Below are 10,984 nucleotides of genomic sequence, written 5' to 3'. Positions count from 1 at the left end.
CCTGCTCCCTCCTCCTCCCCAGACCACAATCTGCTTCCCAAAGCATGGTGGTGGGAGCAGGGAGTGCAGGCATTGCTCCTACAGCTGCAGGTCCTGGGCATTAACAGGCCTCCCCTGCAAACCCCGCAGGGATCTGCGCCTTCCTGCTGCCCTGGGCTGGAACGGCAGCCCCACCTTCCCCTCAGATGGCCAGTGGTTTTACCCTGAGGGTTTTTAAACATGGCCAGCTCTTCCTGTTCAGCCCTGGTGATGGCTTCTTGCCACCCATGTGGATTCAAAGCCTCTGAACCCCAGGGCCAGTCTCTCAGAGCCTGAGAGGAGGCAGATTGCACGTCAGCTGCTCTAAGCTTGCCGTAGGCCAAATGAACTCCAGTTACATCTCACCTTAACAGCTCCTGCAGAGCTTTGCAAGGATGCAGAACAGCTGGGAATGGAAAATGTCCTGCTGCTGCCCTTATTCCATACCTCCGTGCTTTACAGAGATACTGGAGAAGCCACAAATGCAGCTTTGTGCCAGGCACAGCTCTGCTGCCTGCTCTACTTTCCCTTGGCACCAGCCCAATTGGATGAGTTTCCACAAATTCCCCGAGGCACCCAACGTGCAGACAGAATTTGGTTGGTCTCCTTTTTCTTCTGGACATCCCCTGTGTGTCCTTTCCACTTTGCTGGATTAGCTCCTGAAGTGTTACTTACTGGAGTTACTCATAAAATGGACAAGGGGTATAACAGTATAACATGAAATTGCTCTTATCTACTGCACGCAACGATAAATCAGGTGGCGGTGCTGCTGACTCTGGGAAAATCCACCTCCAGAAAGTCCTCACTAAGCGTCCTAACGCGTTCAGGGAAAGCTGCTGGGGAGGGTGGGAGAGGAGTCGGGGGACAGGAAGGGCTGCCTGATTTTCGACATCTTCCAGAGCACCTGTTCTCAGCTTGTTTGCTAATCTCGTGACCGATCGTTGAACCAAACCTTGCTTCCTGGACACAGAAGCAAGAAACGGAGAAAAGAAAAAACAGAAGAGGGCAACACATCAACAATAAGTAAGACATCAATTAAACAAGAGAGCTCTCACCTGCACAAGCAGCTAAAGGAAGAGCCATCAATTCTTCCACCTGACAGCACAGCCTCCATTAGCACATGCCTGGCTTATTGTGATCCCCAGGGATAAAGTGTCTGAAACCCTCAGCAAGAAAAGGACAGGTTTCCTGATGTGGTCACAGTGTGTCTCCTTTTAATTAATTATTTTTCTTTCTAAATTTGGTGAAAGAGAAAACTGTGACCACAGCTTGAAAATGTGTTTGATGAGAAAAATCCAAGGGATGACTGCAGCAGTTAGCAGGCCACGTCTCAAGTCTCCATCCCTGCCTCATCTTGTCCGGCTGAGAGAAGCTCGCACAGATCATTTGGAAAGTTAGCAACTTTCCAGGATTTCAAAGCATTCAGCACTTGCAGTATTTTTGCCCTCTTTATTATTAAAAGAAAGAAACCATGACTTTCTTAAAAGGAGGTGAACTACCCAAGTGACCTTGTGGATCTGTCCCCTTAGCCTTAGGCCTTTACAGTTCCATGCATGCAGTGCTCTAGCAAGCTGCTGCTGAGCAGCCCTTGCAACACCCAGGGGTGTGTATCACCAGAAGATGGGCGCTGCACGTGCCAGGCAGGAACGGCTCCCTGCCCCGGAGCTCCCTCCCCTACCTGCTCCAGCTAAGCCCAAATTCATTCATCTTTGAGCAGGGGCTTGCAGAGCTTCTGCAGCAGAGACTGACAGAGTGCAAATGAAGAATAAGTGCCTGGCTGCAGACAGACCTTTGCTGGAAGATGTTGCAGCGGCTGTTGCCAGACTCCAATCTTAGCTATTGTGTGACCTTCATTCTGGACCATAAAGCACTTAGGGGCAAGACTGTCTCTCTCTACATGTCTACAACTGCCCCAGCATGTGTCCTCTCATTCCCAGCACGCTGCTGTATTAATAGTGAATGGACAGATAGATGCATAGTTAGCATGCGCGGATTTAGATAGTATTCCTGGGCTAGTTCCAAAACACAGGTGGTGATTTCTGGACACTGGATACATTATCTACAGCAGAGCAAAAATTATAGTGATCAAGAAGAAAGGAGCATTATCATCCTTCCATCATTTCCCTTCTGAAAAAAACTCAACAGGTCAGCTGCTTCTAAGCCCGCCCTGATCAATCATTGCAAATGCTAAAAGCATTTAGAAGACATTCTCCTTTGAGCCATTTGTCAAGTGGAATTTGGCACTTTTTAGTCCTTTTATTAGTTCTGCTTGTGAGAGAAATTCACTTGAAGCCAATGCTTAATGCAGTGAGAGAGCAGTACATATTTCTGTGGCAGAGATACCCATTATTCAGCTGTGCGTGGAGATGTGAAGGGGATTTAACAAAGCCCTGGGCTGGAAGAGAGAGGATGCCCTATGCCTCGACCTGCTGTCCTGTGTGCACATCCCTTTAAATCTGCACTTCAGCCTCAGCCCGGCGCAACTCCTAGAAAATATATTGGAAGTGAAAAACAGAAGTGTGGTTGTGCGGTGAAAGGAGACTCGGGGAGCCCAGCACGCCTGCCTGCAACGGACCTGCTGCTTAATCAAACAGGCAGCAGCAAACCTGGACACAGGGAGACGATGCAGGGGCACTGCCTAATGATCAGCTCCGTGAGGTGGGGCAGCGCCAGCAGAGACGAAGTCTTGTTATGCCGAATGCTGCACACAAGGGTGGAAGAGTCTTGGGCACCTCGCTGGCTTTTCAGCTGGGTACCGCTGCAGGCAGGCTGCCCGCCTCTGCCACGGCTGCTCTCACACAGCGGCGTGCACATCCCCATCCCCATCCCCTCACGTGGGATCAGCTGTACCTAAAGCGCCTCTAATATGCTTTAAGCCTGGGGAACTAAGGCACAAATGGATTAAGAGAACTACCCAGAAATCACACGGAGGAGGATGTGTTAAAGACAGGAACTGAACTTTTATCCCCTAAAAACCTGCCAGGATCAGTGCTTAGTGGCTTGTGTCAAGCCTTTGCTGGTTGCACAGCCGCTGCTTTGGGGGCTGATACTTTCCACTCCCCCGCACTTACAGTGCCTGGCACAGAGGAGTACCGGTGCTGCCGCAAAGCTGGCACTTGATATAACCCCCAAAATCAGTATCATTGGACAAAAAGTGTGAGAGGAGGAATACCAGTCGGACATGACCTGCCTGGGACTCCTCTGCTCCCTTCCCCTCATTATTTTCCAGCAAGGCCACTTGTTCTCTCTCTCACTTGTCAGGATCAGATGACATTTGAGTTGTGCAGACGAGACCTGCCAGGGCAAGACACATGTCTGCGGTCGCTTTGGGCAGCCAACTGCCAAGGCCTTTAACTGCTCTCTTTTGATGTCCCTACAAAGTCAACCTCTGCCTCCCTGGAGATTTGTGTCTTGCCACCCACAGCACCTACCCTCCCAGAGATTTGTGTGTGAGCGTGTGATGCTCTCACCTTAGCCAGGCTCTCCTCCCTCAAGGAAAGGGCCAGCTAAGGATCTGGCCCACAATATCTATTTCTGACCTAATAGAAGAGAGAAGGTTGACCTCGCACACACAGGCTGCAGCTCCTGGTGCCGCTCTCAACCTCAGGTGACTGACTGCCTGGGTCCGGTGGGGCTACATCCACGTGAACCACGCTGCAAAAATCAGCTCCCTGGCTCCAGTCCAGAACAGCACTTGAACAGGATTTAACATCAAACACATCCTGGCTGCCATCAATCACAGAATTCATAGTTCTTAAGTGAGCCGCTTGCCCCCGTGTCCTGAAGCACCGGACCAGAGCTCTCGCCCCCACAGGACTAGGGTGTCTGTAACACAGGGATTCACAGCCACGGACGCTTTGGGCCTGATTTTAACCTGCTCTGCACATTGCACAAGAATTTATATCAGTACATAAATCAGAACTAAACTCTCAAAAAAAATTCTCATTTAATTTTCATGGAAGTGTTTCATATTCATTTTGCAGCAGTATAAAAGACAACGCAAGACATAAGAGGGAGGAACTTTTGTGCGTGTCCTTAGGGGACAGATCCCAGATCATTTAACCAAATGGATCTTGGCACATTATCTTGGCTGGGAGTGAGACCAGGTGACATCTGTGTTGAAAAAAAAGTCACGTACCTCATAACCCAAGAGAGAGGTGAATGTTCAAATGAAAGAGACAAACCTACAAGGTTTGGGAACGGTAAGCAGGAAGGTCTGGCCAGCAGGCACACACACAACACACAGAGCAGTCAGCACCATGTGGTGATGGAGGAGGTGCCAGCATTCAAACCATTTTGAAAGCAAAGCCCCTCTAAATAGCACGCATGATGCAGCAGGCTCCCAGCTCAGCTGCTCTCCCCTCCCAGAGCCCCTCTGAAACCCAGCGCTGTGACCACCCCCAAGGCTCAGCTCACCTCCTGCCCTGAGGTGAGATCACAGCACAGTTAACCCCTTGCTGCGACCAGTGAAACATTTTCCTTCTGTGCAGCTCTAGTATTCCCAGAAAATGCAAAGAAATAAGATAAAATAAAACCCACTCTTGGACAGCACCATATTAACACAACACTGATACGTGCCACAGATTCAGACCAGCTTGTTTTTCCTGGGATAACACACTTGTCAACGATTTCTGAACTGTAGTCATTCTAATTAGTAAGGAACATTTAAGTCAATTGTAACAGTGTACTGGTTATTCCAATTATTATTATTAATTGTATTTGATTACACATTTGCAACTATTAAATACGGTATCTCTAGAGTACCTGTAGAGACCTTTAACTCAGCAGAAAACCATGAGAAGTATTTAACACAGAGAAATGGCCAGATAATGCAAGGCTGAAATTCATGCTAGACCCATCCATCATTTACCTACTCTCTTTGTGTGCCTGGCTGATCAGTGAATATGAGACACAAAGGACTTGTTTTCCTTCATCCTCTGTTCTCTCTGGACCAAAGTCCTCTCTCCTCAATTGTCCTGTGTGTATCGTGGCTGCTCAGCTTACCCCCATTCAGCGTTAGCATGGGCACGTGGTCATCATCTCAGGAGGGCAGGACAGGTGAAGATCACAGCTGTCTAGTGAAGGAAAATGCTGCTCTGTGGAGGGTTCTGGCACTCTGCAATGTGGTTTCATCCTAATTAGGAATGAAAACTCAAGTTATCAAAACTGTCTGAGAAAAATAAAACCCAGGGATTCCCCATTTGGGGAAGGCTCTAGTGCTATCTTTCCCATGGCTCCACAGGCTCTTGTATTCACTCCTGTGGAGCCAGAACTTTACACTACTATAAAAAAAATCACTTTGAAGAGGTGTTTCTGTGTCCTACAATGTTAAATTGCTAACGGGAAAGGAAATGTATTCATTATTCAATGTATAAAAGTAGCCTTAGAGGAATGCAGATTGTATTTTCCCTCTGCAAACATTTGATCATCCCAATAAAACAGCAGCCCCACCTTTTCCACCAGCTCAATAAATCACAGTGTGGAAATAACAGGTTTATTGTTGTCATGATGATCATTACTGAGAGATTTTATGGTGTACTAGAGAAATGGGGGTGCTTGTTTATAGGCATGTGGTGCCTCCTGAAAGACTGTGGGACTCTGTAAAACTCAACTTACTGCTAAGTTTCTGGTTTAAAAAGAAAACTATTCTCCTGAATCAGACCCCATCTCAGTCATGATTGCATTCAGTGATGCTCCAGCTGAGAGGCTGAGCCAATAGTTCTCCAAATGAACAGCTTCTGTAAGTCATGACAATGAAATTGTACCAGTACTGCGAGGTCTTGTAGCCACGTACCCACAAACCTAAGTAAAATAACCATAATGCTCTGATCTCTGCTTCTGCATTTGTTACTGCTAATTACTACTATCGATAGAATTTGAGCTTATGACAACAATCAGGGCCATGTTATACAAGTCCTGGGTCATATTCAGAGTAGGAGGCAGTTTTTTGCTCAAAAGAGCTTTCATCTGCCATGTGCCGTTTCTGACAGAGCTGGGCAGTTATTTACCATTTTCTATATATTCTTGGTACTGTCTGAGACACAACTAACCCCCTGGAAGAAGACTGCCTCTCATTACACTGGTACCAAGGGAGCTGGCAGCGACCACCCCCCTCTCTTTGGTATTGCCTTACATACGCCACATCATCACCTACCTATGGTTTGCTGGGACCACTCTGGGCCTAGGCTTCTTAACAGCTGTTTTTCAGCTTCAAAACCTCTAAGGAGATGCCATCTGCTGCCCTGTATCAAAAATAAAGCCAGGAACTGTCAGGCCACAGAATGCATGGCAGCAATTTTAACTGATGACTTTAAGGTCTACACGCTCCTTCCAGTGCTTGTTGTTTCCCAGACCGACGCTGACACGAGCCACCGGACAGCGTGTTTATGGGGCTGCTGTCAGCGAGAGCAGAGCTGGGGCAGTAACAAAGACAAGTTTCATGGGTGTTTCTCTTGGGCTAATGCTATTCCCTCCACCATCTCTTATCTCCGACTTTCTGGATGCAGGAGCCCTGTATTGCTCTGCATAACATCTCTTTTCCCCTCCCCGTAGGACTGATGACAAATTAGCATTTCACCCTCTGGAATGACTCCGTACAGTGAAGCGCCTGTATCTTAACACTTGGACAAGACTTTCATTTTATTGGAAATCTCCTGTGTTGTTTTATGGCCAGCTCTGCAGACTGACAATAAAGCAGGAGGAGGAGGAGTACTTTGAGAGGTGCTCAGCGGCTCTGACTTCTGCCAACTCAGCGCTTCGCAAGAAAGCACTCAGCATCTGGCAGGATTGATCTTTCGCTTTTTTTTTCTTTTTTTTTTTTTTTTTTTAAATTCTCCCACCTCTTTTTTACAGTATAAATTAAGTTTAATGCCACAGCAAATGTGCAAAGTTATTCAGGGCAGAGCAAGCTAATGAACTGAGCATTGTACTGCAAGAGCAACCTCCCTGCCCATCCCGCCTCTCTTTCCTTTTTTGCATTTTAATGCTTTATCTTTTCCCAAAATAGCCACAATTCTTAGACCTATTAATATGTCCTTCGTTAGAAAAAAAAGTTCTAAAAGAAAAGATCTTTGAAAGCTGTACTTCGGATTTAATAAGCTGGACAAAACAGTTATCCCAGCAACTAGGCTGAAGAGCACAGTGGGAATGGAAACACACAGCTTCTGGTGCAGGACCGATCTTGTAGCTCTGGACTGAATACAAACATGCTTTGACTGCCTAGAGGATAATACAAGCATGACTACTTCAGTAAAATAAAGAAGATAATAAATCAGGTGCCTATTTAGCACCTATTTCACAGTAGCTGCTCTCCATCTTCCACCAGAAAGAAAAGAAATAGGGAAGGAAAACAAATGAGAGATCAAAGCTGAACTGAGATACAGGAACAGTGAAAAATCATCTCAAAACAAGACTTATGGGGAGCTCTCTGGCTGTTTTCCCCCACGTTCATTAATAATAGCTTTGCATCAGAAAGGTGTTGCTGCAAACAAAATTTGGATTCAAACACGGCTTCTTGCAGGTTTTTCCCCCAGTAGCCGGATGCAGGCAGTTGGGTTCTCTGACCAGTTGTGCACTGGTGTGATGTCCCAGGCTTGTTCATGACCTGTCTCAGTGAGCGTGGAGAATCAGATACTGGAAGCAACAGCCAAGGCTGCGGGCTACCTCCGAGCTCCATGTAACAATGCTACACCTATTTGCAGCATCCGTACGCTATTACAAGACACAAATCTGGAGAGGGGGCGCTGAGAGGTGAGTGACTCAGACATTGGGAAACAAATGCATCAGAGTGAAGAATGCAGAAAGATTAATCTCCTTAACTTATCAGGAAAAAATTCAAAAGATAATTTAATTGTAGCGTAAAGCACTTTCACAGGAAGAAAATATACTAAGGGCTCTCTCTTCTAGCAGACATGAGCACAGAGAGGATCTCTTGATAGAAATTAAAGCCAAGCAAATTTGAATTCAAAATAAGACTTGCATTTTCTTTAAACTAGGGGCGATTAAATATTCAAAGAAACTGGAAGCAGTAGCCTCTTCATCACTTGGAGCCTCCCAACCTAGATCTGTACTTCTCTGAAAGATATGCTTTAGAGATGCAAGTTACTAGTACCAGTAGTAGGGTAAGTGAAAGAAACTCCATCAGTTAGAATATATGATCTAATGGTCCCTTCTGGCCTTAAAAACTACAAGTCTAATGTTTCTGAGTTTCATCCTGCTCACCTCTGCTGATGCCAAAGACTGCCATGGCAAGGTGCTGCCTTCACAAACAGTTGTGGCAATTTCAGACGTTACTTCCTCCAGCTGCTTTCTCTTCAGGAGAAAACAACGCTCACAGCGTCACCTGTGAAAGAAATCAGATAAAGAATTTCCAGTCCACTCCCAGGATTACCTTAACCTACACGTTAGGGTGCTTTGGACCCACCTGGAGCTCATACATTCTCTGTTTGCAGAGCTGGGGGATATTCATCGCAGCTGGGGAACATACGTGAACTGCGTGCAGGCTGGGATGAGGGGGCACCACCTCCTGATGGTGCTGCCCTCTTGAGGAGAGCTAACAGAAACAAGGACCTCCAGCAGCCACCCCCCTCAGCGCACAAGTGATTATTACTTTCACGCACTGTTCAAGCGGTTCCATTAATGACGCTCGCACTTGGTTTGATATTGCTCAGGAATGGAGGCAGCTTTAGAACAGATTATTGCTTTCCGCATCAAATTAGCGACTAGAGTTTGGGTGTTCACTGGCAGGAATATCTTTGCATCTTTTATATACTCCTGGGTGGCTTCCCCCTGAATCCAGATATCACATCATTTGTTTAACTTACTGAATAAAGTAATTAATACTGGGGAGTTCTGACTGCTTGGCAGAATATGCTGTTACAGCTAACAAATTTTACGTCTTTAGGCTTCACAGCGGAATTTGATTTAATTTGTCCCAAGGTTAAGAAAGACAGGGAGGAAATTTGATAGCTCCAGATCACACATTCAGAGCAATTTATCATCTTTGCCATGTGGTATGGCCAGACATGACTTCCAAGTTAAGACAGTGGTAGAAGTTTACCAGTTCATCTTTGCTTTAAACTTGCATTCATCCATCATCAGACACCAGATGTCCAAAATGCACTGCATCTCCAGCCACTGGTAAGGAGAGCAGACACCACATGAAGTTATCCCCAGTATCGTGGTGTGACTTTAGTGCCTTTTGGATGAGGACCCCAACATTTTGGAATTAGTTAACTAGATGATTAAAACCTACATAATCCCAAGGAAAGGCAGGGAAGCATCTTTAGGACTTAAACTGTCCACTTCCCTCTGCTCAGCAGTGGATTTGGGAGCAGTGAGGCTTCCAGAGCTGCAAAAACTTGCACAGCAGTGGCCTGACCAAGATCTCATGGAGCGAAGAGTAGAGACTTTTCTACTCTGTGAGTCATACACCCAACCAACAGGTCACACTCAATTTCCAAAACAGGGACTACAGCATTGCAATGACAGCTTCCAAGAGGATGTGTATGAGGCTATAGCTTGTGAACAGCATTATGCAGCAATTATGTACCAAAAGAGCTCCCAGATGTGCGTTTAATGTGGTAACAAAATGTCCCAGTTTATGGCATTTTTTCCCTCTCTCCCTCTCTTTTGTCATTGTCCTTTAGGAAGTGAAAGTGAAGAATAAAGCTCTATTTTTAGAAACAAGTCCAGGTTCTAAAAAGAGAGCAAATTAAGCGCAAAGATTTTCTAGACAAAGGGGAATGGCACACTGCAGGCCAACTCAAACACCCCTGCGGGGCCAGACCCACATCCCCAGTCTCAGCGGAGCTGGGGCTGTACCCACCAGAGCAGCACCCAGCTGCAACAGAGGAAAATCAAAGATGGGAAGGCAGACCAGAACCGGCTCTCACAGAAGTGCCACCCTGGAGAGACCTGAGCAGGTTTACCTGCCCTTTCCCCTGCACATGTCTAATTGGGAACTGTATTTGACTCTAACTTACCTTTGCGACAAATGCTTAAATTAGCCCAGTCATGTTGCCAATGATTCACAGAATACCTTGAAGGGTACAAGCCACTTACTTGTAAGATCTTCCTAAAGGTTAATTCAATTTTGAGGGCTGATTTCGGCATTAGGTTTCCACTGCGGTTTCCCTGAATGGCTTCACATGCGAACCTCTGGATGAGACACAGCCATCTGTCATTATTTCAAGTTAACAAGAAGCTGGGTGGAAAACAAAAGGAAAGCATTGTAACATACATGACAGGAAATTAAATTAAGTCATCTAACAAGTTTGGAGAACTTGGATTACAGAGATCACAGATTCTACTGCAAGATCTGAACGAATATCACTCATCTTTAAATCCGTATCTTGTAAGACACGGGGCTTGACTCTCTGCTCCCTCTCACGGTCAAGTCGTCTGGGACTCACTCTGATCTTGCCCCAGTGCCCTCAGCAAGGTACCAAAGCATCACCATCAGCTCACCATTAGTGGTCTCCCAACCAGGCTGCTCCAGATTTTGCCACAGCAGTACGTCTGCCTCATCAGGAATAGCAGCTCTGTAATTCACGCTTGTGCCAGAGCCAGCCAGGGCATGTGTCCAGGATCCTGACTCTAATTACTTATGCTGCCCTGCTCAGGCAGTTCCTAACATGATTTATTTTAAGGATGACAAAAAATGATTATTGCTGATCTCTTAAAATAACTATCTTTCTAAGCACCTGGCAGTTTAAATCTAAAAGCATGTAACGGAGGGTCCAGATCCTCATAAGAGACACAAGCCCTTCAATTGAGTGGGCAGTCTGGGACACAGCGGCACATTTACGGCAGTCTCCTTATTAATGCCTGTCAGTAAGGCTCTTCAGCAGGAATCTCTGTGCCTCCAAGGCTGCAAACCTTGCCCTAATACTTACCCATCACAAAGACCATGCATGCTGTTCCACGTTACATACTACACACTGCTTCTTAAGTCTTTTTATCCCAT

At 46.2% G+C, this 10,984-nt stretch overlaps 1 long non-coding RNA gene across 2 annotated transcripts; it reads right to left on the bottom strand.

The window, feature by feature from the left end:
* Window positions 1–4,342: 4,342 nt before the first annotated feature.
* On the bottom strand, window positions 4,343–10,217 carry LOC121058889. 2 transcript variants are annotated; one of them, XR_005814386.1, is made up of 4 exons: window positions 10,081–10,217; window positions 8,239–8,359; window positions 6,173–6,260; window positions 4,343–5,152 (listed from the first exon to the last, which is right to left on the bottom strand). It is a non-coding gene; the product is annotated as an uncharacterized LOC121058889 (long non-coding RNA). The 2 variants fall into 2 exon arrangements; XR_005814385.1 differs by lacking the exon at window positions 10,081–10,217 and adding an exon at window positions 8,441–8,836.
* Window positions 10,218–10,984: the final 767 nt, after the last annotated feature.

The sequence above is a fragment of the Cygnus olor genome, chromosome 23 (genome assembly GCF_009769625.2).
Source record: "Cygnus olor isolate bCygOlo1 chromosome 23, bCygOlo1.pri.v2, whole genome shotgun sequence".
Lineage (NCBI taxonomy): Eukaryota > Metazoa > Chordata > Aves > Anseriformes > Anatidae > Cygnus > Cygnus olor.
This window is presented reverse-complemented; position numbering and strand designations above follow the sequence as displayed.